Source organism: Arachis hypogaea, chromosome 6 (genome assembly GCF_003086295.3).
Source record: "Arachis hypogaea cultivar Tifrunner chromosome 6, arahy.Tifrunner.gnm2.J5K5, whole genome shotgun sequence".
NCBI classification, from domain to species: Eukaryota; Viridiplantae; Streptophyta; class Magnoliopsida; order Fabales; family Fabaceae; genus Arachis; species Arachis hypogaea.
The window spans coordinates 24,203,632-24,231,265 of NC_092041.1; the positions used below are offsets into that span (position 1 = coordinate 24,203,632).

Below are 27,634 nucleotides of genomic sequence, written 5' to 3' on the forward strand. Positions count from 1 at the left end.
CATAAGACAAAATGAGACCACAGCAGCAGTAGTATTCATGAGACAAAACTTAGGCATCAGAACCATTTCCCTTCGAAACAGCCTCTTCCTCATCTTCAGTGGCCCGATCTCCATCCTGGTTCAGGTTATCAATGAACTTGATAAATACAGCCACTTTATCCCTTGATTTTCGAAGAAAATTCTCATGCTTGCTAGCTAGCTTCCTTTGTTCCTTACTCATGGCAATCATATGATTTGATTGGGAGACAAACTCCTGGACCACATCCTTGATTACATTTAGCAGAGCAGATTGCTTCCCAGTAGAGATGGAAGTACCCTCGGTGGAAGGAGGAGGAGAATCATCCGGAATGAACTCATCATCATTATCATCTAGAACCACTCTCTCAGATCAAGTTGGTACTTTTTGCTGTTTCACTGAACCACCCCTTTTAGGTATGAATGTCTGTTTTCATAATCCTCATTTGACAGGTCAACACCAAAATGTTCAATATGCAAGTTAAAAACATGCCATAAGGTAGTGCTTTATCTTTCTCACTTCTCACAAAATCAAACATGTATCTAGCCATCAAATAGGCAAAAGAGATTTCCGTTTTAGTGATTAGGGCATACAAAACAAGTGTGTCCGTGTAAGAAACCCTTTGATATGAACCACTTTGAGGAAGTAAGATGTGGTTGACAATTCTGTGTAATTGAGCACGTTCATATCCTAGGGCTTTGTGAGTGGGTATGATGCCGTTAATTAAGGAAACATGTTCACAGATGTGAGCCAAAGCATCATGAAAAGAGATACCAACTCCTTCATCCCACTTTACAGATGTATAAGCACACGGCCCAATATTAGTGTACTTCAAAGAATCACTGATAGTTTCATTATTTAAAATAATGTCTCTGTCCTTAACATAAGAGTGCACACTTCCTTCATGGTAAGTCATATTTGCATAAAATTCTTTGACTAACAGAGGATACACAGGTTTTTTGATTTTGAAAAGGTGATTCCAGTCTAAAAATTCCAAATTTTCAACAAAAGGGAATCCTTTCTTTTTCAAGCTAGGTAAATCCACAAGAAAAGAGGGACACAGAGTACGATACTTAATAACTCCGTCATAAAAGTCATGGTTCATGACAGATTTGAAACGATAAGGGTTATAGTTTGATTGAGATGTCATAAAGTGTGATTTGTGAGCAAAAAGATCAATGTCGGGTTCTCTAACAGATTTGAGAGGGAGATGAGGGTTACCTCTTTGTGAACGCATAGGAACAAACCTTGGCTTAGATTTTGCTATCTCAGGAACAGGGTCTTCAACAGCAGGACCCTTACCCATGGATGAACTAAGTTTCGAGGAAGTTGGTTTGGTTAGCGCTGCCTTAGGCGGTGGCGTCGGCTTGGCAGGGACTGGAAAACGTGGCGTGGTTTTGGTCCGCGCCATGGGAGCAGTGCGAGAAGGAGAAGTAGGAGGAGAAAGTGAGGGAGTGAAAGTGTTGTCTTGAGAGCGAGTTGATGGTCTAGGATATCCTGGAAGTTTATGGATCTTTTCACGCGGTGCTCTTTTAGCAATAGCTTTCTATCACCAGCAAAATCTGCATCACAATAACCAACTGTAGAAAAATCATCAATCTTGGGATACCATAGACCAAAATTGGATGTGCCATGAACATATCTAATGATCCTTTTAACTGCAGAAAGATGTGACTCTTTAGGTTTGGATTTGAACCTTGAACACAATCCAACACTTTGCACAATGTCGGGTCTAGAGGATGTTAAGTACATAAGAGAGCCAATCATTCCTTTATACTTAGTCTCATCTACATCTTTCTCAATTTCTCCCTTATCTAATTTAGAATTAGGGTGCATGGGAGTTCCCATGGGTTTGCCATTTTCCATACCAAATTTCTTAACTAATTCCTTGGCATACTTCTCTTGATGAATGAAAATACCATTTTTAGTTTGTTTAATTTGCAGCCCAAGGAAAAAATTAAGTTCACCCATCATACTCATGTCGAATTCACTTGTCATGAGTTTTCAAATTCAGAACAAAGGGATTCATTTGCTGATCCAAAAATAATGTCATCAAGATATATTTGGACTAGAATAAAAGAATCATTAGAATTCTTGATAAATAGAGTTGTGTCTGTGGTCCATCTTTGAAAACTATTTTTCAAAAGAAAAGAGCTAAGTCTCTCATACCAAGCTCTAGGAGCTTATCTTAAACCATAGAGAGGTTTAGATAATTTGAAAACATGATCAGAATGCTCTTTATTTTCAAAACCAGGTGGCTGTTCCACATACACTTCTCTATCTATCACACCATTTAAAAATGCACATTTCATATCCATTTGATATAATTTAAAACCACAAAATGCAGCATAGGCTAAGAGAAGTCTTATGGCTTCCATCCGGGCAATAGGGGCAAAGGATTCATCAAAGTCTATTCATTCTTCTTGGTCATATCCTTGTGCCACAAGCCTTGCCTTGTTTCTTGCAATGTTACCATCTTCTCCTAACTTATTCCGAAATATCCACTTGGTGCCGGTCACTTTCTTTCCACTCGGCCTTGGAACCAAAGTCCACACTTGGTTCTTCTCAAACTCAAGAATCTCATCCTCTATTGCTTTAATCCAAGAAGGATCACTGAGGACTTTCTTCACATTTTGAGACTCTATTGGTGAGAGAAGGGCAATGTTTGATCCTTCATTTGTCTTTCTAGTGGATGACCGAGTTCTAACCCCTTGTGAGACGTCCCCAATGGCAAATTCCTCTGAATAATTCTTCAAGAATCTCCATTCCCGAGGTCTAGTGGACTTGGAGGCAGATTCAGTTACCAAGGAATTTTGGGTGCTGCTGTTTTCAGGATCTCCCTCAGATTCATGAGACAAAATGGAATTGTCTCTCGAATTTTTAGCAACTGCAGTTTTGGATCAGGTTGAGCAGAATTTCCATTTTCTTGATTTTGCCCAGTTTTAATTTCCTTTTGAGCTTGATTTTCTGCATCACAATCTTCTAAAAAGCTTTGCACCAAGTTAGTATCACAAAATGTAACATGTATGGACTCCTCAATAATCCTAGCATCTTGATGATAAATCCTATATGCTTTATTAGTTGTGAAATATCCTACAAACAAACACTCATAAGCCTTTGGATCAAATTTATCTAAATTATCCTTGTTATTTAAAATTAAACATTTGCATCCAAAGATGTGTAAGTAGTCTAAGTTTGGTGGGTAACCTTTCCAAAGTTCATAAAGGGGTTTTCTTCAAAAATTTCCTTATGATTGTTCTATTCAAAATATGGCAATCCGTGTTGACCGCTTCAGCCCAAAGGAATTTTGGAACATTGCTCTCACAAAGCATAGCTCTTGTCATCTCTTGTATGCTTCTATTTCTCCTTTCCACCACACCATTTTGTTGTGGTGTCCTTGGACAAGAGAAGTTGTGAGATATTCCAAATTCCTCACAAAATGATTCAAATAAATTATTTTCAAATTTAGTTCCATGATCACTTCTTATAGAAGAGATTTTCAAATCCTTTTCATTTTGAATTTTCTTACAAAAAGGTTCAAAGGCCGAAAAGGCTTCATTTTTGTGTGCAAAAAATAAAATCCAACCAAATCTAGTATAGTCATCCACAATTACTAAACCATAATGTTTACCACCTAGGCTTTAAGTTCTTGTTGGACCAAATAAATCAATGTGTAGCAACTCAAGTGGTCTTTTAGTAGAGATGTCTTCCTTTGGTTTAAAAGAACTTTTTGTTTGTTTTCCCATTTGGCAAGCATCACAAGTGATGTCTTTGTCAAACTTTATCAACAGAAGACCTCTTACTAATTCTTTCTTTACAAGTTTGTTTATTTGAAACATACTTGCATGGCCCAATCTCTTGTGCCATAACCACTTTTTAGATTCTTTAGAGTGAAGACAAGCTACATTTTGATCCTTTAGTTCATCACGAGTAAGTCCATACATATTATTAAAATGCTTGGCAACAAACATCATTTCATTTATCTTTTCATTCACAACACATCATTCAGATCTTTTGAAAGTCACTAAATATCCTAAATCACACAGCTGACTTATACTCAAAAGATTGTGCTTCAAACCACATACTAAAACTACCTCATCAATGAAAGTTGATTGCTCATTACCTACTTTTTCAATAGCAATGATTTTATCTTTACCATCATCTCCAAAGGTCACAAAACCTCCATCATACTTGTTTAGTTTGATGAAGTAGGTTGACCTTCCAGTCATGTGCCTTGAACATCCACTATTCATGTACCACATGTCCTTTTTGTTCTTAGATGCTAGGCAAATCTGCATGAAGAGTTTCAAGTAGCTTTAGGTATCCAAATTAATTTGGATCCTTTGAAGTTAATCCATCTTGGTTGTCCAAGTGCATTGAAATCACAAACAACATTGTAAACTTTGTTTCCTACAACTCTCTTTTCAATGAAGCATTGTGCATATGAGTGACCAAATTTCTTGCAATTAATACAATGAATTTTTTATGTGTGTTGCTAAAATTGAGGTGAGTTATATTGCTTGAAGTGATTAAATGGTTGAAATTTTCTGATTTTTGGAGGAGATGAATTTCTTTTGACAAACTAATTTTTGTTATAATTATTCCTCTTTGCAAAAATATTTTCACCATAATTTTTTAAACTCTTTGGATTTTTCTAAAATGAGGTTTTGTTGTAGAAAATTGGTTTCTTGAAAGCATCCTCATTTTTCGAAATGTAACCCAAACCTAGCCGGTTTGAGTTCAGATCAGTTCTTGGTGAAGGCTCAATTTAACTTGTGTATACTTCATCACAGTTTTTTTCAAGAGTTAAAACATATCCAATACCCGATTTGTTTGGTATGGATTTAGAATTTGATGAAGAAGCCACAAACTTTATAGAGGAAGTATTTAAAACTGCATCTTCCTTGGCTATGTAGCCTAAACCAGATTTTTCAAATAATGGTCTTTGACTAGCAAGTAATTTGTCCAAGTTACTAGAACCTTGAGCAAATTTTGCTAAGTCACCATTCAACCTTTTAATCATATCATTTAATCTTTCATTTTCAGCAATTAACTCATGAGAAGGATCCACAATGTGCTTTTCTTTTAATTTTTCAAGTTCAGATTTTAGAAATCTATTTTCTTCAATGATGTCCAAAGCACATTCAGTTTCCTTCACTTTTTCTTTTAAAAATCATTTTCAACTCTTAACACATCTCTTTCAGATCTGCACTCATTGTATTTATCTAGCAGTTTTGATGTATTTAAGGTGAGATCATCAATAATGGCATGTAAATCATCTATGGTTAAATCATAGTAATTTACCTCATCAAGATTGTTGTTTCCAGCCATGAAACAATCTTTGTCTTCACCTTCAGATTCTTCTTCTTCATTTGAGTCATTCTGAAGATCCTCCCAAGCTGCCATGAGTACTCTCTTCCTTTCCTTCTTTCCTTTATCCTCCTTTTTGAGCTTTGGACAGTTTAGCTTGAAGTGTCCAGCCTCCTTGCAGTGATGGCACGTCACCTTGCTCAGGTCGAACTTGTGGTCCTTTGAACTTGAATCCTTGTATTTGCCCTTGTTCTTCATCATCCTTCTAAATCTCCTAGCAAAAAAAAAAGCTCATCATCTGAAATACCATCACTAGACTAACTCTCTTTCGGTTCTATCTGAGACTTGAGGGCTATTCCCTTTTTCTTTGAGTCTGTGTTTGTGTGTGTGTGGTGCTCGAAATTGTGATCATCAATGGCGCCATCAACATGGTACGCACAATTGTAATCTCAACTCTTTATCATAACTTCGCACAACTAACCAGCAAGTGCACTGGGTCGTCCAAGTAATAAACCTTACGCGAGTAAGGGTCGATCCCACGGAGATTGTTGGTATGAAGCAAGCTATGGTCATCTTGTAAATCTTAGTCAGGCAAACTCAAATGGTTATGAATGATGAATAAAACATAAAGATAAAGATAGGGATACTTATGTAATTCATTGGTAGAAATTTCAGATAAGCGTATGAAGATGCTTTGTCCCTTCCGTCTCACTGCTTTTCTACTGTCTTCATCCAATCCTTCTTATTCCTTTCCATGGCAAGCTGTATGTAGGGTTTCACTGTTGTCAGTGGCTACCTCTCATCCTCTCAGTGAAAACGTTCAACGCACCCTGTCACGGCACGGCTAATCATCTGTCGGTTCTCAATCAGGTTGGAGTAGAATCCATTGATTCTTTTGCGTCTGTCACTAACGCCCAGCCTTCAGGAGTTTGAAGCTCGTCACAGTCATTCAATCATTAAATCCTACTCAGAATACCACAGACAAGGTTTAGACCTTCCGGATTCTCTTGAATGCAGTCATCAATTCTAGCTTATACCACGAACATTCCGGTTAAAGAATCCAAGAGATATCCACCCAATCTAAGGTAGAACAGAGGTGATTGACAGTCACACGTTCATAGGTGAGAATGATGATGAGTGTCACGGATCATCACATTCATCAAGTTGAAGAACAAGTGATATCTTAGAACAAGAACAAGTTGAATTGAATAGAAGAACAATAGTAATTGCATTAATACTCGAGGTACAGCAGAGCTCCACACCTTAATATATGGTGTGTAGAAACTCCACCGTTGAAAATACATAAGAACAAGGTCTAGGCATGGCCGTGAGGCCAGCCTCCCAATGATCTAAGATAGCATAAGAATAAAGATAGCTACCAAGATGAGAATACAATAGCAAAAGGTCTTATTTATAAAGAACTAGTAGCCTAGGGTTTACAGAGATGAGTAAATGACATAAAAATCCACTTCCGGGCCCACTTGGTGTGTGCTTGGGCTGAGCATTGAAGCATTTTTGTGTAGAGACTCTTCTTGGAGTTAAACGCCAGTTTTTGTGCCAGTTTGGGCGTTTAACTCCCATTCTTGTGCCAGTTCCGGCGTTTAACGCCGGGCAGTTTTGAGCTGATTTGAAATGCCAGTTTGGGCCATCAAATTTTGGGCAAAGTATGGACTATTATACATTGTTGGAAAGCCCAGAATGTCTACTTTCCAGCGCCGTTGAGAGCGCGCCAATTGGGCTTTTGTAGCTCCATAAAATCCACTTCGAGTGCAGAGAGGTCAGAATCCAACAGCATCTGCAGTCCTTTTTAGTCTCTGAATCAGATTATTGCTCAAGTCCCTCAATTTCAGCCAGAAAATACCTGAAATCACAGAAAAACACACAAACTCATAGTAAAGTCCAGAAAAGTGAATTTTAACTAAAAACTACTAAAAATATACTAAAATATACTAAAAACATACTAAAAATAATGCCAAAAACCGTATAAATTATCCGCTCATCACAACACCAAACTTAAATTGTTGCTTGTCCTCAAGCAACTAAAAATCAAATAAGATAAAAAGAAGAGAATATGCAATGAATTCCAAAAACATCTATGAAGATCAGTATTAATTAGATGAGCGGGGCTTTTAGCTTTTTGCCTCTGAACAGTTTTGGCATCTCACTCTATCCTTTGAAATTCAGAATGATTGGCTTCTTTAGGAACTCAGAATCCAGATAGTGTCATTGATTCTCCTAGTTAAGTATGATGATTCTTGAATACAGCTACTTATTGAGTCTTGGCCGTGGCCCAAAGCACTCTGTCTTCCAGTATTACCACCGGATACATACATGCCACAGACACATAATTGGGTGAACCTTTTCAGATTGTGACTCAGCTTTGCTAGAGTCCCCAATTAGAGGTGTCCAGGGTTCTTAAGCACACTCTTTTTGCCTTGGATCACAACTTTTTTTCTTTCTTTTTCTCTCTCTTTTTTTTTCGTTTTCTTTTCTCCCTTTTTTCGTTTTTCTCCTTCTCTCTTTTTTTTTGTATTCACTGCTTTTTCTTGCTTCAAGAATCATTTTTATGATTTTTCAGAGCCTCAGTAACATTTCTCCTTTTTCATCATTCTTTCAAGAGCCAACATTCATGAACCACAAATTCAAAAGACATATGCACTGTTTAAGCATACATTCAGAAAACAAAAGTATTGCCACCACATCAAAATAATTAATCTGTTATAAAATTTAAAATTCATGCAATTCTTCTCTTTTTCAATTAAGAACATTTTTCATTCAAGAAAGGTGATGGATTCATAGGACATTCATAACTTTAAGGCATAGACACTAAAACACTAATGATCACAAGACACAAACATAGATAAACATAAGCATGATTTTTCGAAAAACAGAAAATAAAGAACAAGGAAATTAAAGAACGGGTCCACCTTAGTGATGGCGGCTTGTTCTTCCTCTTGAAGATCTTATGGAGTGCTTGAGCTCCTCAATGTCTCTTCCTTGTCTTTGTTGCTCCTCTCTCATGATTCTTTGATCTTCTCTAATTTCATGGAGGAGGATGGAGTGTTCTTGGTGCTCCACCCTTAGTTGTCCCATGTTGGAACTCAATTCTCCTAGGGAGGTGTTCAGTTGCTCCCAATAGTTTTGTGGAGGAAAGTGCATCCCTTGAGGCATCTCAGGGATTTGATGATGAGAGGGGTCTCTTGTTTGCTCCATCCTCTTCTTAGTAATGGGCTTGTCCTCATCAATGGGGATGTCTCCCTCTATGTCAACTCCAACTGAATAACAGAGGTGACAAATGAGATGAGGAAAGGCTAACCTTGCCAAGGTAGAGGACTTGTCCGCCACCTTATAAAGTTCTTGGGATATAACCTCATGAACTTCTATTTCTTATCCAATCATGATGCTATGAATCATGATAGCCCGGTCTATAGTAACTTTGGACCGGTTGCTAGTGGGAATGATTGAGCGTTGGATAAACTCCAACCATCCCCTAGCCACAGGCGTGAGGTCATGCCTTCTCAATTGAACCGGATTTCCTCTTGAATCTCTCTTCCATTGGGCGCCCTCTTCACAAATGACTGTGAGGACTTGGTCCAACCTTTGATCAAAGTTGACCCTTCTAGTGTAAGGGTGTTCATCTCCTTGCATCATGGGCAAGTTGAATGCCAACCTTACATTTTCCGGACTAAAATCCAAGTATTTCCCCCGAACCATAGTAAGCCAATTCTTTGGGTCCGGGTTCACACTTTGATCATGGTTCTTGGTGATCCATGCATTGGCATAGAACTCTTGAACCATTAAGATTCCGACTTGTTGAATGGGGTTGGTAAGAACTTCCCAACCTCTTCTTCGGATCTCATGTCGGATCTCCGGATATTCACTCTTTTTGAGTTTGAAAGGGACCTCGGGGATCACCTTCTTCAAGGCCACAACTTCATAGAAGTGGTCTTGATGCACCCTTGAGATGAATCTCTCCATCTCCCATGACTCGGAGGTGAAAGCTTTTGCCTTCCCTTTCCTCTTTCTAGAGGTTTCTCCAGCCTTGGATGCCATAAATGGTTATGGAAAAGTAAAAAGTAATGCTTTTACCACACCAAACTTAAAAGGTTTGCTCGTCCTCGAGCAAAAGAAAAAAGAAGAGAGTAGAAGAAGAAGAAATGAAGGAGATGGAAATGGCTTTGTGGTTCGGCCAAAGGGGGAGAAAGAGTGTTTAGGTTGTGTGAAAATGAAGGATTGAAGATGGGTTTATATAGGAGTGGAGAGAGGGGTAGGGTTCGGTCATGTATGGGTGGATTTGGGAGGGAAAGTGGTTTGAATTTGAATGGTGAGGTAGGTGGGGTTTTATGAAGGATGGATGTGAGTGGTGAAGAGAAAGATGGGATTTGATAGGTGAAGGGTTTTTTTGGGGAAGAGGTGTTGAGGTGATTGGTGAATGGGTGAAGAAGAAGAGAGAGTGTGGTGGGGTAGGTGGGGATCCTGTGGGGTCCACAGATCCTGAGGTGTCAAGGAAAAGTCATCCCTGCACCAAGTGCCGAGCAAAATTGCTCCCTGTGCAAATTCTGGCGTTAAACGCCGGGCTGGTGCCCATTTCTGGCGTTTAACGCCAAGTTCTTGCCCCTTTCCTGGCGTTTAACGCCAGTCTGGTGCCCCTTTCTGGTGTTAAATACCCAGAATGGTGCCAGACTGGGCGTTAAACACCCATCTGCTAGCCTTACTGGCGTTTAAACGCCAGCAAGTTCTCCTCCAGGATGTGCTGTTTTTCTTTCTGTTTTTCTTTCTGTTTTTACTTTTTCAATTGATTTTGTGACTTCTCATGATCATCAACCTACAGAAAACATAAAATAACAAAAGAGGATAGATAAATATAATAAGATTGGGTTGCCTCCCAACAAGCACTTCTTTAATGTCATTAGCTTGACAGTGGGCTCTCATGGAGCCTCACAGATACTCAGAGCAATGTTGGAACCTCCCAACACCAAACTTAGAGTTTGAATGTGGGGGTTCAACACCAAACTTAGAAGTTGGTTGTGGCCTCCCAACACCAAACTTAGAGTTTGACTGTGGGGGCTCTGTTTGACTCTATTTAGAGAGAAGCTCATCATGCTTCCTCTCCATGGTGACAGAGGGATATCCTTGAGCCTTAAACACAAAGGATTCTTCATTCACTTGAATGATCAATTCTCCTTTGTCCACATCAATCACAGCCTTTGCTGTGGCTAGGAAGGGTCTGCCAAGGATGATGGATTCATTCATGCACTTCCCAATCTCTAGGACTATGAAATCAGCAGGGATGTAATGGTCTTCAACTTTTACCAGAACATCCTCTACAAGTCTATAAGCTTGTTTTTCTTGAATTGTCTGCCATCTCTAGTGAGATTTTTGCAGCTTGCACCTCAAAGATCCATAGCTTCTCCATTACAGAGAGAGACATGAGGTTTACACTTGACCCTAGGTCACACAAGGCCTTCTTGAAGGTCATGGTGCCTATGGCACAAGGTATTGAGAACTTCCCAGGATCTTGTCTCTTTTGAGGTAATTTCTGCCTAGACAAGTCATCCAGTTCTTTGGTGAGCAAAGGGGGTTCATCCTCCCGAGTCTCATTACCAAATAACTTGTCATTGAGCTTCATGATTGCTCCAAGGTATTTAGCAACTTGCTCTTCAGTGACATACTCATCCTCTTCAGAGGAAGAATACTCATCAGAGCTCATGAATGGCAGAAGTAAATTCAATGGAATCTCTATGGTCTCAGTGGTAGCCTCAGATTCCCATGGTTCCTCATTAGGGAACTCATTGGAGGCCAGTGGACGCCCATTAAGTTCTTCCTCAGTGGTGTTCACTGCCTCTCCCTCCTCTCCAAATTCGGCCATGTTGATGGCCTTGCATTCTTCTTTTGGATTTTCTTCTGTATTGCTTGGAAGAGTACTAGGAGGGAGTTCAGTAATTTTCTTGCTCAGTTGACCCACTTGTGCCTCCAAGTTTCTAATGGAGGACCTTGTTTCAGTCATAAAACTTTGAGTGGTTTTGATTAGATCAGAGACCATGGTTGCTAAGTCAGAGTTGTTCTGATTAGAACTCTCTGTCTGTTGCTGAGAAGATGATGGAAAAGGCTTGCCATTGCTAAACCTGTTTCTTCCACCATTATTGTTGTTGAAACCTTGTTGAGGTCTCTGTTGATCCTTCCATGAAAGATTTGGATGATTTCTCCATGAAGGATTATAGGTGTTTCCATAGGGTTCTCCCATGTAATTCACCTCTTCCATTGAAGGGTTCTCAGGATCATAAGCTTCTTCTTCAGATGAAGCGTCCTTAGTACTGCCTGGTGCATTTTGCATTCCAGACAGACTTTGAGAAATCATATTGACTTGCTGAGTCAATATTTTGTTCTGAGCCAATATGGCATTCAGAGTATCAATCTCAAGAACTCCTTTCTTTTGATTAGCCCCATTGTTCACAGGATTCCTTTCAGAAGTGTACATGAATTGGTTATTTGCAACCATTTCAATTAGTTCTTAAGCTTCTGTAGGCGTCTTCTTCAGATGAAGAGATCCTCCAGCAGAGCTATCCAAAGACATCTTGAACAGTTCAGACAGACCATCATAGAAAATACCTATGATGCTCCATTCAGAAAGCACGTCAGAGGGACACTTTCTGATTAATTGTTTGTATCTTTCCCAAGCTTCATAGAGGGATTCTCCTTCCTTATGTCTGAAGGTTTGGACTTCCACTCTAAGCTTACTCAATTTTTGAGGTGAAAAGAACTTTGCCAAGAAGGCATTGACTAGCTTTTCCCAATAGTTCAGGCTTTCTTTAGGTTGTGAGTCCAACCATATTCTAGCTCTGTCTCTTAAAGGGAATAGCATAAGTCTGTAGACCTCAGGGTAAACCCCATTAGTCTTGACAGTGTCACAAATTTGCAAGAATTCAGCTAAAAACTGATGAGGATCTTCCAATGGAAGTCCATGGAACTTGCAATTCTGTTGCATTAGAGAAACTAATTGAGGCTTAAGCTCAAAGTTGTTTGCTCCAATGGCAGGGATAGAGATGCTTCTCCCATAGAAGTCGGGAGTAGGTGCAGTAAAGTCACCCAGCACCTTCCTTGCATTATTGGCATTGTTGTTGTTTTCGGCTGCCATGTTTTCTTCTTCTTTGAAGATTTCTGTTAGGTCCTCTACAGAGAGTTATGCCTTAGCTTCTCTTAGCTTTCGCTTCAAGGTCCTTTCAGGTTCAGGGTCAGCCTCAACAAGAATGCTTTTGTCTTTGCTCCTGCTCATATGAAAGAGAAGAGAACAAGAAAATATGGAATCCTCTACGTCACAGTATAGAGATTCCTTGAGGTGTTAGAGGAAAAGAAAAATAGAAAGCAGAAGTAGAAGAATTCGAACTTATCAATGAAAGATGGAGTTCGAATTGTGCATTGAGGAGTAGTGTTAGTCCATAAATAGAAAGATGTGAGAAGAGGGGAAGAAATTTTCGAAAATATTAAAAAGATTTTAAAAAACATTTTGAAAAACTTTAATTGATTTTCAAAAATAAGAGTGGAAAAGAAATCAAGTGATTTTTGAAAAAGATTTTGAAATAAGAAATTAAAAAGATATGATTGAAAACTATTTTGTAAAAGATGTGATTTAAGAAGATATGATTGAAAAAGATATAGTTTTAAAAAGACATTATTGAGAAGATATGATTTGAAAAACAATTTAAAAAGATTTAATTTTGAAAACTAATGACTTGGCTAACAAGAAAAGATATGATTCAAACATTGAACCTTTCTCAATAGAAAAGGCAACATACTTGAATTGTTGAATCAAATCACTAATTGTTAGCAAGTATTTTTGAAAATGGAAAGAAATTGATTTTGAAAAAGATTTGATTGAAAAGATATGATTTGAAAAAGATTTGATTTTGAAAAATATTGAAAACTTGAAAAAAAATTTGCATTGAAAACAGAATCTTCCCTCTTGTGCCATCCTGGCGTTAAACGCCTAGAATGGTGCACATTCTGGCGTTTAACGCCCAAAGCACTACCCTTTTGGGCGTTAAACGCCCAGCCAGGCACCCTGGCTGGCGTTTAAACGCCAGTTTGCCTTCCTCACTGGGCATTTTAAACGCCCAGCTTTTTCTGTATAATTCCTCTGCTGTATGTTCTGAATCTTCAATTCTCTATATTATTAACTCGAAAAGACACAAATTAAAATTGTTTTTGGATTTTTAATAATGAGGAATAATCAAAATGCAACTAAAATCAAATAACAATGCATGCAAGACACCAAACTTAGCAGTTTGTATACTACTGACACTAACAAAATGAGAATGCACATGAGAAACACAAAACACTCAAGTCAAGAGAATTTAAAGATCAGAGTAATGAAATCATCAAGAACATCTTGAAGATCACTTAAGACACATGGATGAATGCAAGAAGAACAAAAACATGCAATTGACACCAAACTTAAAATGAAACACTAGACTCAAACAAGAAATATTTTTGGATTTTATGATTTTGTAATTTTTTTGGATTTTTCGAAAATTAAGTGGAAAAAGAAAATAAAGATATCAAAATTCTTAATGAGAGTTCCAGGAATCATGCAATGTTAGTCTAAAGCTTCAGTCTAAAGAAATTAGACATGGTTAGCCAAGCTTCAGCAGGACATTACATTCAAGAGCTAAATTGATGAAGATCAATCAGCTTTGGTGATGATAAGAACATCACCTTGAAACACTAGAATTCGTTCTTAAGAACTCTGAAGAAAAATACCTAATCTAAGCAACAAGATGAACCGTCAGTTGTCCAAACTCAACAATCCCCGGCAACGGCGCCAAAAACTTGGTGCTCGAAATTGTGATCATCAATGGCGCCATCAACATGGTACGCACAATTGTAATCTCAACTCTTTATCACAACTTCGCACAACTAACCAGCAAGTGCACTGGGTCGTCCAAGTAATAAACCTTACGCGAGTAAGGGTCGATCCCACGGAGATTGTTGGTATGAAGCAAGCTATGGTCATCTTGTAAATCTTAGTCAGGCAAACTCAAATGGTTATGAATGATGAATAAAACATAAAGATAAAGATAGGGATACTTATGTAATTCATTGGTAGAAATTTCAGATAAGCGTATGAAGATGCTTTGTCCCTTCCGTCTCTCTGCTTTCCTACTGTCTTCATCCAATCCTTCTTACTCCTTTCCATGGCAAGCTGTATGTAGGGTTTCATCGTTGTCAGTGGCTACCTCCCATCCTCTCAGTGAAAATGTTCAACGCACCCTGTCATGGCACGGCTAATCATCTGTCGGTTCTCAATCAGGTTAGAGTAGAATCCATTGATTCTTTTGCGTCTGTCACTAATGCCCAGCCTTCAGGAGTTTGAAGCTCGTCACAGTCATTCAATCATTGAATCCTACTCAGAATACCACAGACAAGGTTTAGACCTTCCGAATTCTCTTGAATGCCGCCATCAATTCTAGCTTATACCACGAAGATTCCGATTAAGGGATCCAAGAGATAAACATTCAAGCCTTGTTTGCTTGTAGAACAGAAGTGGTTGTCAGGCACTCGTTCATAAGTGAGAATGATGATAAGTGTCACATAATCATCACATTCATCATGTTCTTGGGTGCAAATGAATATCTTAGAACAAGAATAAGCCGAATTGAATAGAAGAACAATAGTAATTGCATTAATACTCGAGGTACAGCAGAGCTCCACACCTTAATCTATGGTGTGTAGAAACTCCACCGTTGAAAATACATAAGAACAAGGTCTAGGCATGGCCGTGAGGCTAGCCTCCCAATGATCTAAGATAGCATAAGAATAAAGATAGCTACCAAGATGAGAATACAATAGCAAAAGGTCTTATTTATAAAGAACTAGTAGCCTAGGGTTTACAGAGATGAGTAAATGACATAAAAATCCACTTCCGGGCCCACTTGGTGTGTGCTTGGGCTGAGCATTGAAGCATTTTCGTGTAGAGACTCTTCTTGGAGTTAAACACCAGTTTTTGTGCCAGTTTGGGCGTTTAACTCCCATTCTTGTGCCAGTTCCGGTGTTTAACGCCGGGCAGTTTTGAGCTGATTTGGAACGCCGGTTTGGGCCATCAAATATTGGGCAAAGTATGGACTATTATACATTGCTGGAAAGTCCAGGATGTCTACTTTCCAACGCCGTTGATAGCGCGCCAATTGGGCTTCTGTAGCTCCAGAAAATCCACTTCGAGTGCAGGGAGGTCAGAATCCAACAGCATCTGCAGTCCTTTTTAGTCTCTGAATCAGATTTTTGCTCAAGTCCCTCAATTTCAGCCAGAAAATACCTAAAATCACAGAAAAACACACAAACTCATAGTAAAGTCCAGAAAAGTGAATTTTAACTAAAAACTAATAAAAATATACTAAAAACTAACTAAAACATACTAAAAACATACTAAAAACAATGCCAAAAAGTGTATAAATTATCCACTCATCAGTGTGGCTTCATAGGCAAGGAGTTTTCCTCTCAGCTCATCATAGGTTATGGGACTTATGTTGTTACTCTCAGTTAGGATAGTGGCAGTGTTTTCCCATTCTTTTGTGAGGTTTCTAAGGAGTTTTCTCACCAAGGTTTGTTCTACATAGTTTGTACCCATAGTATCAAAGTTGTTGATTATGATTGAAAATCTCTCAAATGCTTCATCAATGCTTTCTCCATCCTTCATGCTGAACATCTCGTACTCTTTTCGCAGCATATCAATCCTCGTTTCTTTGACTTGTTTAGTGCCTTTGTGTGTAACCTGGAGTTTTTCCCAGATTTCTTTGGCTGTCTTGCATCTAGACACCTTCCGGTACTCTTCAAAGCTGATAGCATAGTGAAGAAGGTTGATTGCTTTAGCATTCAGCTCTATCTTCTTTTTGTCATCTTCGTTCCACTCAGCTTCTTCTTTTGGAGTCACCACTCCATCGGCACTTGTTTTTGTTGGGATCTTGGGACCGCTCACAACAATCTTCCACATGTTGTAGTCAATGGATTGGATGTAGATCCTTATCCTTTCTTTCCAGTAAGAGTAGTTCTTCCCGTTGAAGAAAGGTGGCCGGTTGTTTGATTGGCCATCAGTGAGAGTGTAGGCAACAGTGGTTGTGTCCAAGTTATTCGCCATTGGATCTTTGCTCCAAGTGGTTAAGCTTGATTCTTGAGACCTTAGGTTTTAATACCAATTGAAGGTTGTGGTAGGCTTAGAGAAGGGGGTTGAATCTATGCCTTTCTTTTCGTAGCTGTTATAACCCTTTTTTAAACAAAACTTTCAAATCTGATTCTGTTTGTACTCAGCAGCGGAAATTTATGAGACAATTTATTTTTGTCTCATGAATATCAGAAAAACAAAACACAGCAGAGAAGAGAGAAGCTAACACCAGCATGTATCCTGGTTCAGTTGCCTTGTGCTATGCAACCTACGTCCGGTCTCATCCACAACAATGGAGGAATTTTCACTATAGTTAAAAGTATTACATACACCAATTTCACACTCAAGTTCTAACCTAACTTGACATTGGCTATGCTAACACCTAACTATTCACTCTTAGTGTTAACCCAACTAAGAAAGAAATACCAAACAGGTACAAGATACAAGATACTTGACTAACCTAAAAAAAATAGAAAATAACTCTAGGTTTTTCTCTCAAGTGTATCACTCAGCCTTTTTCAACTCATGGCTTTTACTTGAGCTTTCTCAAAATGCCTTTTCTCACAAGAAATTACAGAAAGATAAACTTAGAAAAGTACATTACAATTAGTAAAACATGAAGGAGATTGACTTCATCAACAGCCTTTGTGCTATGCGAAAACCAGATTAGCAAGCCTCTGATTCAGTTCTTCATACTGGCAGAATGCACCTTTGATTAGGTTACACTGTCCAGTTAGTTGAACTCTCTCAAAGAACACTTCTCAGAACAAAACCTTAATACTCTAGTTATCTCTCCTTACCTTCTGAATGAACAGCAAGCTTCTTTTATCTCCTTGCATGTTCCTTGGTTCTTCTTCCAAGGTTAACACCTTGAGCTTTGAGCTTCACCAACCCACAAATTCACTTTTTATCCTTAATCCCCAGATTAGAAACTTTGCTTCTGACTTCTTCATCTTGACCGAAAGCCATAAAACAACAACCATAGAAATCTTCCAATGGTCAACTCAATCTGAGCCCTTGAAAATCAACTTGGTCCCCAAGTCATGTTTAAGACCGTGGATACACAGTAAAGAAGAACAGAAAGTAGCTTTCCTTTGTGTCCCATTTCGGATAGAGCAGAGAGTTGGGAAGAAGAGAAGAAGATCTGATGCATGCAAGAGGAAATGGGTTACCTTTAACCTAAGCTTGATTTGGTTTGAACTGGATGATTTGATATCTGCCTTTCAAGCTTAATCTTTCTCTTTCTTGCTTCTTTGGTGATAAACTTATGGAAGAAGCTTTCTCTTTCTCTTTCTCACTTTTGTGAAATTGTGATTTGACTTGGTCAGAGAGGAGAATAACGTTGCTTGTGATGTGAGATCAAGTTTGGAGGGAATTGAAATCAACTCGGGCTTGGATCAGACATCCATTAAGCGACCCGTTTGATTTTGGCTTTGTTTCTTTTGGGCTTTGTTTATTTGACCATCCCACCAGTCTTGCTGATTGCTTTTCATTCCATTTAGACTGTTTGAATTTTGGCCTGCAATAATAAATAATTAGTAATACGTAATTATAATTAATCAACACTAATTATTTATTTTGCCCAAAAATAATATTCGTCATCACTAATTAATTTGGGTAATTTCTTAACTCAACATTTTTATATGCATACGAATGTCTCGTTCTCTATCTAGATGTTTTAATCGTATCATTCTTTGGTTTAGTTAAGATTTGACTTTTGAATTCTTCGGAATCACAATCAAGATATGCAATGTTTTGGCAGTTGTGCAATGTTTGCATGTGTGCTTATTGAGTTCTTGTATTCTATCTATTACTGACTTTCTCAATTAAACTTAATGAATAATATGTTGATTATTTAAAAGGAAAAATATCTTCACAAACCAATATTTATGATAATTTTAATTTACTTAATACATTTTAAAAATAGTTATTCCCATGTATTGAATATAATTGTGTATTATAATCATAACGTACATGAAGTCCTTATACATTATTTCTTATAAAATCCAGCAACAAAATAAAAAATCACAAAAAATATGCTGTAAATAACACAACATATATTTTAACTCCTAGTAAAACTATATAAATTATATCATGCGAATAAAATATCATAAACTATTTAGCATTATTTTTGTGTTTAATAAGTTGTCTACGAAATATTTTTATATTAATATATATACATATTAGATTTATATTAAAAACAAAATAATATAATATAGTATATGATGACAAACAATAAGTCCAAATACATGTAAAATATAAAAGAATCTTTGAAAACGTTCATGTTAACATCTTTTACTATGTTTCATTCTTCTCGTTTGTATGTAATAATATTATTAGTTTGAAATATGTTTGTTATATAATAGATATGGACAAAACCTGAATTCTAAAGCCACGAGATAACATAGAATATAGACGAAGACTTAACAAGTTCTTGGACTTTGCATTTTCGAATGTATCGTCGAATGACATGATAAAGTGTCAATGTCCTCAATGTGGGTTTTAATATATACAAACAAGAGAGGATGCGTACGATCACCTGTTGATAAGACCCTGTCCCCCTAGATATATTATGTGGTTGCGTCATGGTGAGAAACCAGATGAAGAGAGCTCTAGTTGTACACTAATAGTTGAAAAACCTATATCCGAGGTGAATCCATATATACAAATGGTGCACGAGACATTTAACTTCACAATTCTCATGGAAGCGAAGAGACCACAACAGGTGAACATGTAGAAGACGATGATCTTGAGTTGCCATACTTGTATGTTGGTCCAAGTCGTGAGACCCAGGATTTTACCGATCTTCTTGCGGATGGAGCAGAGGAATTATATCCAGCTGCTCAAAATACTCAGTTGTCTTTCCTAGTGAAGCTTTATCATATTAAGTGCATGTGCGGTGTGAGTGACAAAGCTATGTCGATGATTCTGGACTTACTGCAGGATGTATTTGAGCAAGCAAAACTCCCGTCCACATTATATAAAGCAAAAAAAAAATATCAAAAAGTTAGGGATTGAATACAAAAAGATAGATGCATGCTATATCGGGGTGATGATGAGGACGCGATCAAGTGCAAGCAATGTGAGACTTCACGATGGAAGCAAAAGATGCAAAAGGGTTTCATTATTAAACTCAAAATACCTGTCAGGAAAAACAGAAAGCCTCTACCAGCAAAGACTCTTCGTTACTTTTCTCTGATACCACGACTACAACTGTTATTCATGTGTAGCAAAACATCAATTGACATGTTATGGCATAAAGAGGCTGATAATAATGATGGGTTCTTGAAGCACCCGAGGGACGCTGAAGTATGGAAAGAATTTGATGCAAAGTATCCATATCTTTCTAATGATCCGCGCAGTGTTCGTTTAGCTTTAGCTAGTGACGGATTTAATCCTTTTCGAAATATGAGTACGAAGTATTTGATTTAGCCTGTGATTCTTATTCCGTACAATCTTCCTCCATGGCTTTACATGAAGCAGACTTCTTTTATTCTATCTATGACTAGTTCTAGTCCCAAACTACCTGGTAATGACATTGATGTTTATTTGGAGCTTTTGGTGGATGAGTTGAAGCAACTTTGGGATGACATTGAAACGTATGATGCTAACAATGGAAACACCTTCAAGATGCGTGCGGTGTGCGGTACTAATGTGGACTATTAGTCTCCACAGAAGATTGTATTCTTGAAGACTCTACAGAACGTGGTTTTTTCAGATAGCTACTCTAGCAATATTACTCGTTGTGTTGACTTGCGATAGCACAAGTTGTCTGGGTTGAAAAGTCACGACTGCCGCATTCTAATGGAACAATTACTTTCGATTTTGGTAAAGAATGCATTGCCAAGTCTGGTGTCCACTGTGATTGCAAATTTGTCATCATTTTTCTGAGAACTCTGTGGGAAAGCTGTAAACCCTATACAGCTTGGTGAATAGGGGTGTTCAAATCCAAACCGATCCAAATTAAACCGCTCATTCAATTCGATCTAAACCGAAAACCGATTAAAACCGTACTAATTCGGATTTGATTGGATTCTATTTTTTGCAAACCGATGGATTGGATCGGATTTTGGATTTACTTTTCATAACCGATCCAATCCAATCCAAACCGCACAATGTGCTATAATATTATTATTTTATTATTATATTTACAATTATACTTATAACATGTTCAATTTGTTATACATTTTTCTATTATTCATATATTATTATTATTTAATAAATATTTTATGTTCAAAATGTTATTTATTTATTTATTTTAACTAACTTATAAATTTATTTCTATTGTTATGTAATCATTGGCTTTTTAAGATATCGTTAAGACTTGTTATGTCATTGTTGATTATTTAAAATTTAATGTTGAGACTTGTTTATGTATTTAATTTTTTATATTTAAAAAACCGCAAATCTAAACCGATCCAAACCGCTTGTAATCGGATCGGATTGGATCGGATTTCCAAAAAAATTTCATCCAATCCAAACTGTAATGATCCAATTTTTAGTATGTCTAGATAATACCGGAAATTGAGCGTTACCAACTTGTCTTCCTAATTATTATCTATTATGTATTACATGAGCCTGATTCGTTTTAAAAACGTAGTTTTTTTGCGAGATGCTTTTTTTTAAAAAAACATTTAGGATTAATAAACAGAATCATTCATAACCAATTCACCAATAATAATAGGTAAAACAGTTATAAACAACCACACATAAATACATCTCAAGCAGTTGATAACTTTCCGTGATCCAGCCTTTATTAGAGTATAGACTTTTAATTAGAACACCCCTAGATATAGCTAAATAATATCTAAATACGTATATATATATATATATATATATATATATATATATATATATATATATATATATATATATATTTTATATACAACATCCCAGGCCCTGACTTGTTCAAGAAGTCCCTAAGCTGGCACCCAGGCTAGCCTAGACTCTATACTCACCTAGTCCCTCTAAGCTACTAAAGCGAGGGAAAGTACGTTCTAAGTCTTCAAAACTCAAGTCAGGTGAATCGTCATCAAAAGGTGGAAGGTCATCTACTACTCCTCTGTATGATCATATGTCATCGAAGAGCGTCTCTCAAGTACTTCATCGAGTGGCCACATAACAGCAACATCGTACAGAGGACTTAGGCTAAGGTCTGTAGATAAGCAGGGTGCAAATGTTGGTTGGCCTCACAGTATATACATATAAACAGAGAACGAGATTCACCCTAGACTCAGAAGACTACCTAGAGCGGAATCCTCTTTGCAGAACGATCATCAACAAACTACGGAAGGGTACTTTTGCTTCTATCTGAGGGGGAAGGGAGAGAGAAGGGGTAAGAACTGGGGAATTCTTAGTAGGGTCGGGGTTATTAGTTAAGTTCATTAATTATGTGTTGTTTAGCAGATAAATAGCAGATTACCGAGAAGCAGAAAATATAAGAAACAAATAAATAGAGAAAATAGAGAAAACAGAAAGAAAAACACAAACAAAAGAATACAAGAAAACAAAACACAAACACAGAGAATAGAATAAAAAAAAGAAAGCATACATTCAAACAACAATCATAACAGAGAAAATGTGCAACCAAGTATGATGCATGTCTGTCCTATGCAGGCCATGAGCTCATGTGTCAGTTGGCTGCCCGCAATCCCGACATTTATCCGGACACGAGTAATCCCGATTTTCCGAATACAATTTTCCATTCCTAAATAAATGCGCATATAATAATAGCTGCTCATTTGAGATAGCCTCTGCTTACGGCAGGAAAATATATATATATATATATATATATATATATATATATCTTTATTATATTACTCTTCTCTTTATATCTTTTTACTCTGTTTTGGTTTCACTTTTCTCTGTATCTCTTTACTCTGCTCTGGTTACTCTGTTCTCTATATCTCTTTACTCTGCTCTGGTTACTTTGTTCTCTATATCTCTTTACTTTTCTCTGATTACTGTTCCTCTGTATCTATATTTACTCTTTTTCTCTTTATCTCTTTACTTAACTCTTGTTACTCTGTTCTCTGTGTTTCTTTACTCTGCTCTTATTTCTCTACTTAACGTATGTATTTAAAGCTTATGTAAATTTCGGTATGAATAGTTAGCCTGTCCCAAGTATAGGTTCATTAAGTCTATACTGAAACAGTTTCACTTTTCATATTATACCTAACCCTAGTCGCAACTCAAGGACTAACTATGTTGTCCTAGTTCGTTCACTAATCTCTGTTTGATTTTGTCATCAAAACTTTACAGACTTTTTCTTCAATTATTATCTTTTCTTTAACTTTTTATCTTTCTTTTATCCTTGTCTCACTATCATGTTATTACCACTCCCTAAGTGTTTTATGAAGGTAACTATGAGATTCAACGCTTAAAGTTGTCTTTCTAAAGCTTTTACAGAAAACTGCCTTTTTCGTATTATTTTATTATTTTTATTAAAATATTATTTTTAATTAAATATTATTATTTAATATTTTATTATTATTTATTATTTTATTATTAATTTTCGAAAATTACCCCACTTTAACTTTTAACCTTTAAAATTCACTTTTTACCATCCGTAACTTTTAATATTTCTACTTTAATCACCCTAACTTTCAGAAATTACTAAATAACCCCTTAAACACCAAAATTTTTACTTCCTTGCCCTTTTAAGGATCTAAAGCCTGTTCTTCATTGTTCTTCATCACACTCAAAGTGTTCTTCATGTTCTTCATAAATTCTTCAGATTCTTTCTCTGTTTTTACCCGTTTTTCAGTCTTTTCAGCATCCGATTTTTACCAAAATTCAAGATAAATTCCCAGCCACTAAAACCCTATCTTTTCTACATGTTTTAAACATAAATTGAACCTCAATTTAAGCTCTAGGGTTCGTTTTTCCAGCTGCCCCAAGAACATGAACTTTAAAGCTTGAATTTCATCAAATTTCATCAAAATTTTACCAAATTTTCACCAAGAATCAATCATATATGTAACCAATTTTTAGCACAGCCAAATCATACAACATTCACATAATTCAAACACAAATAATCAAGATTAATTTCGTGACTCCCTACCTTGATTTGCTGCTCCAAATCCGGTTACTCTTTGAAGTGTTCTTAAAGCACTTTTTCCTCCTAAATCACATCAAGAACAACTTTAAATCCACAAACCCTCAACTGACCAAATCTCTCTCAGAAAGTTAGGAAGGGATATCTCACCTTCGATTTGCTGGAAATTAACATTTCTTGGCCCTCAAGTCAAGTTAAGCATGATTCCTAAGGAAGAACATCAAGAAAACACATGTTTAAGCATGTTTCCTTGAAAACCGAATTGAAAGGGGAAAGGAACAGCCATCTCACCTTATTTTCAGCCTTGATAAGTTACATGGTTATGTAGAGGAAGAAGAGAGGTGTAAAACCCGGTTAATTAACGGCTAATTAACCCATAAATGAGAATTTATTCTAGAAAGCCCAAAATGTGATTTTTGTGGCTAAATGTGATAGAGGAGACTGAGACGAGAATTTCGGTACCAATTTTATAGAATTCGGACCAAGATTGGACCGAACGGGCCAAACCGGGCCAATTGGACCCAAAGTGGGCCCTTGGCCCAACATAACTTAACCAAAACCCTAGTTTTCAGCACTCTCTCTCCTCATTTGTTACACACACAAGCTGAAATTAGAGAGAAAGGGAGGAAGAACACTCTCTCAAGTTCTCTCCCTTGGTTGATCTTCAAACCACCATAACTTTTGATCTAGAGCTCCGATTGCCGCTCCGTTTGCGGCCACGCGTTCACCGCGGAGAGCTCTACAAAACCCATACAACCAATCTTGAGGTAAGCCACAAGTTTCTGTTCGAAATTCCAACCCTTATTTTCGAGTTTCATGGGTAAAATGTTGAGATTTTGGGTTCTTTGATGTTATAGGACCCAACTCTCTTGAAGGAGAAGGTTAATCTTGTCTCCTTGGACCTTGGGTGTGGTAAGATTCTCAACCCTAGTGTATTTTGTTGTTTTATGATGCTTGGGTTTTGAGATGTTGTGTATGGGTATGATGGTTGTGGCTTAGGTTGTGTATGTGTGGATATTGGAGCTTGATTGGTGATTTTGAAAAGCTTGGAAAATGTTTGGTGGTGAAAAATCTGTTCTTGGAGGTATTGAGGCCTTGAGAGCTTGTGGATAAGTGGTTTGGAAGTGCTCCGGTGGAGCTTGGGAAAATCGGCTAAGGTATGGTTTCGGTTTCCCGTATCTAATATGTAATGTGGTAGGAAATACTTAGGCTAGAGGCCCTAAGATAGGCATTGAAATGTTGATGTTGTTGAATGATTGAGATATATGATGTGGTCATATATGTGATGATGATTAATGATGCCTTGATGGTATGATGTATGAGAAATATGCATGCTGTGATATATGCTTGATGATTGGTTATGGTTGAATTGTGGGTTGGACCATGTTGATGGTGAGTATGATATTGATTGTGTACAATGATGATTTATTGGAATTGGTGTTGTTGAGAATTGGCATGAGTAAGAGTATATGATATGTCAATATGTTTGAGTTTGAGCCACTTGGGTGAAGTGGGTTAAAATGATGAGATAGTGATTCTGTAATTTGTGGTAAAGTGTCAATGTGTGAGTTGAGGAGGCTTGATGTTGAATTTGATATATTTTGATTGATTTCAAAGGAAAGGGATGAAAATGGCATGTTTTGATTGATTTTGAAAAGAGTTGGAAATGGCTTGTTTTGAAAATGGCACTTTGTGGTTTTTATGAAAAACATGGTTTTTGGGCATACTTTGGTGGAACATAACTTGGACTACGGATCTCTGTTTTGTGCCAAATCTATTTAGAAATGAAGTTGGATCCGGGATGTCCATGCCGTTCGAAGAACGGGTGAAAAACGATTTAAAATGAGAAAGTTATGTCCGTTGGAAGATTGGGGTTCAAATTGGTAAATTCTGCAGCTTTTAACTTAGAAAATTTTTAGCAGAATGACCCCTTGCGCGTGGGCGCACTTGGCGCGTGCGCGCCGTTCTTCCCGAAAATGCCATACACGCGTGCGCGTGATGTGCGCGGGCGCGCCGATGGTGCTGCACCCAATGCCCAGCCATTTTCCAGAGAGTTATGCCAGAACTGTGCTAGTTTTGTGCCTGGGGCATGAGGACACCCACGCGTACGCGTGGTTGACGCGTGCGCGTCGTTTGGCAAGTTTTTAACCCACGCGTTAGCGTGCATGACGCTTGCGCGTCGATAACTTTTTGAGGCCGCCCACGCGTGCGCGTGGAGTGCGCGTACGCGCGGACCTGTTTTCATCCCAAAGTTGATTTTTGAGTTTTAAAAGCCAAATTTCATACTTCTAAGCCTCCGATCTCACCACTTATATCTTAAATCATTATGATATGCCTAGCTATGAGAGAAGGAGCTAGTGGATGTGGTAACTTGCGAGTGAAGCAAGGGAAGATGAATAATCAATGAGGATCATTGATGATTATGTGAGATGTGGAGGATTGTGGTGGAAGTGCTTGTTATGCCATTGGCCGAAGGGCCGTAATTGTTTATGAATTGGCTGGTTCTGGATTGAACCGTGAGCCGGAATAGCTGTGTATGCTATGAATATTGGCTGGTTCTGGATTGAACCGTGAGCCGGAATAGCTGTGTATGCTATGAATATTGGCTGGTTATGGATTTAACCGTGAGCCGGATGGCTGATATGGATGTTGATCCATGGATGAGAATTCATGCATGTTTATGCTGAATTATTGATAATTGTGATTTGCACTTCCACTATCTGAGATACGAGTTTCCCTGGGTAGTAGCAGTGGCTAGCCACCACGTGCTCCAGGTTGAGACTTGATACTCTGTTGACCCTATGTCGTAAGTGTGGCCGGGCACTGTGAAAGACCCGGATGAGCTCGCCCCCGTAAATATTCACCAGTGAGGGTGATGGATATAGATCATGATTATGATCAAGTTTATGACGAGTATAACTCGAGTTGGGGATGCATGACAGAGGGACAGTCCAATGGTTAGCTACCAGGACTTGTCGGGTTGGCTCTATAACCGACAGATGATATCATCAGCCACTAGGGACAGGCATTCATCATATGCATATTATGTGAATTGTTTGAGATTGCCTATTTGATTGCATATTACTTGCTATTTGTCTAAATGCCTTACTTGTTCCTAATTGTATATTTCTTGTCTGATATAACTGTGTTTGCTTTATTATACTCCTGCTGGTGGTTGGGAGGATTGAAGGAATTGGAAAGGGAAGTATTAGTTAGACTGGAGAATCTTTAGTTAGATGCCCTTTATGGTTTAGCTTGTTTATAAGCGTTGATATTATCTGGAGGAAGTTCTAGGATTGCCTTTGGCTTTCCTCCATTATTATGTATTATATATGTGGAAGCTGTTACCATGCTGGGGACCTCTGGTTCTCACCCATGCGGATTTTGTGGTTTTCAGATGCAGGACGTGAGATTTCCCGCTGAGGCATGCTGGAGACTTCTAGATTTGCGAAGATCCTTTGTTCTCGGGGCTATGTTTTGGTTTATATGTTTTGCTTAGATACTTTTATCTCCATTAAATAATACAAACTGTGATGACTCCTCTTATGGGAGAATTTTGGAGAATAGGTTTCATGTATTTGTGTTCCTTTGGGTTTCCTTTGGGGTTTTCCTTATTATATCATATGTATATATTGTTATGCTCGGATCGGTTATCTTCGCAGCCGGATCTTGAGTCTTGATATTCCTGTTTTTGACACTCCTTTGTATATATATAATCACGCGTTGGTTATCCTTGTTCGTTACGTTATCGATCGGAGTGTTGCGCTTTGAGTTGCGATTGGTTTTTGTTTACCCCTTTTTCTACAAAGGCTCCTAGTTATAATCAATTATTCATACTACTATACGTACTAAATTTTTATTTTTAGAGGTCGTAATACCTTGCCATCTCTGAATTATGACTTAAGCATAAGTCTCTGTATGGTAGGGTGTTACAAGAGGAACATTTTGGTGAAATCAGAATTTTGATTTGAGTTTTAGTTCAGAAGAAATCAAGCTTTGAAGATTAAGTGTTCATGAAAGTTTCTCTCTTTTCTCTCTTGTTATTTTCGGCCAAAAGGGAGTAAATGACCAGCCTTGGAGTGTCTTGGGGGTGTAGGGT

At 37.7% G+C, this 27,634-nt stretch overlaps 1 long non-coding RNA gene across 1 annotated transcript in view; it reads left to right on the plus strand.

Moving 5' to 3' along the window:
* Window positions 1-27,265, plus strand: part of LOC140173344 (uncharacterized) — a 33,394-nt gene extending 6,129 nt beyond the window's left edge. The window contains exon 3 of the long non-coding RNA XR_011861966.1: window positions 26,933-27,265. This is a non-coding gene — a long non-coding RNA (uncharacterized lncRNA). The remainder of the gene's footprint in view (window positions 1-26,932) is intronic.
* The last annotated feature ends 369 nt before the right edge of the window (window positions 27,266-27,634 follow it).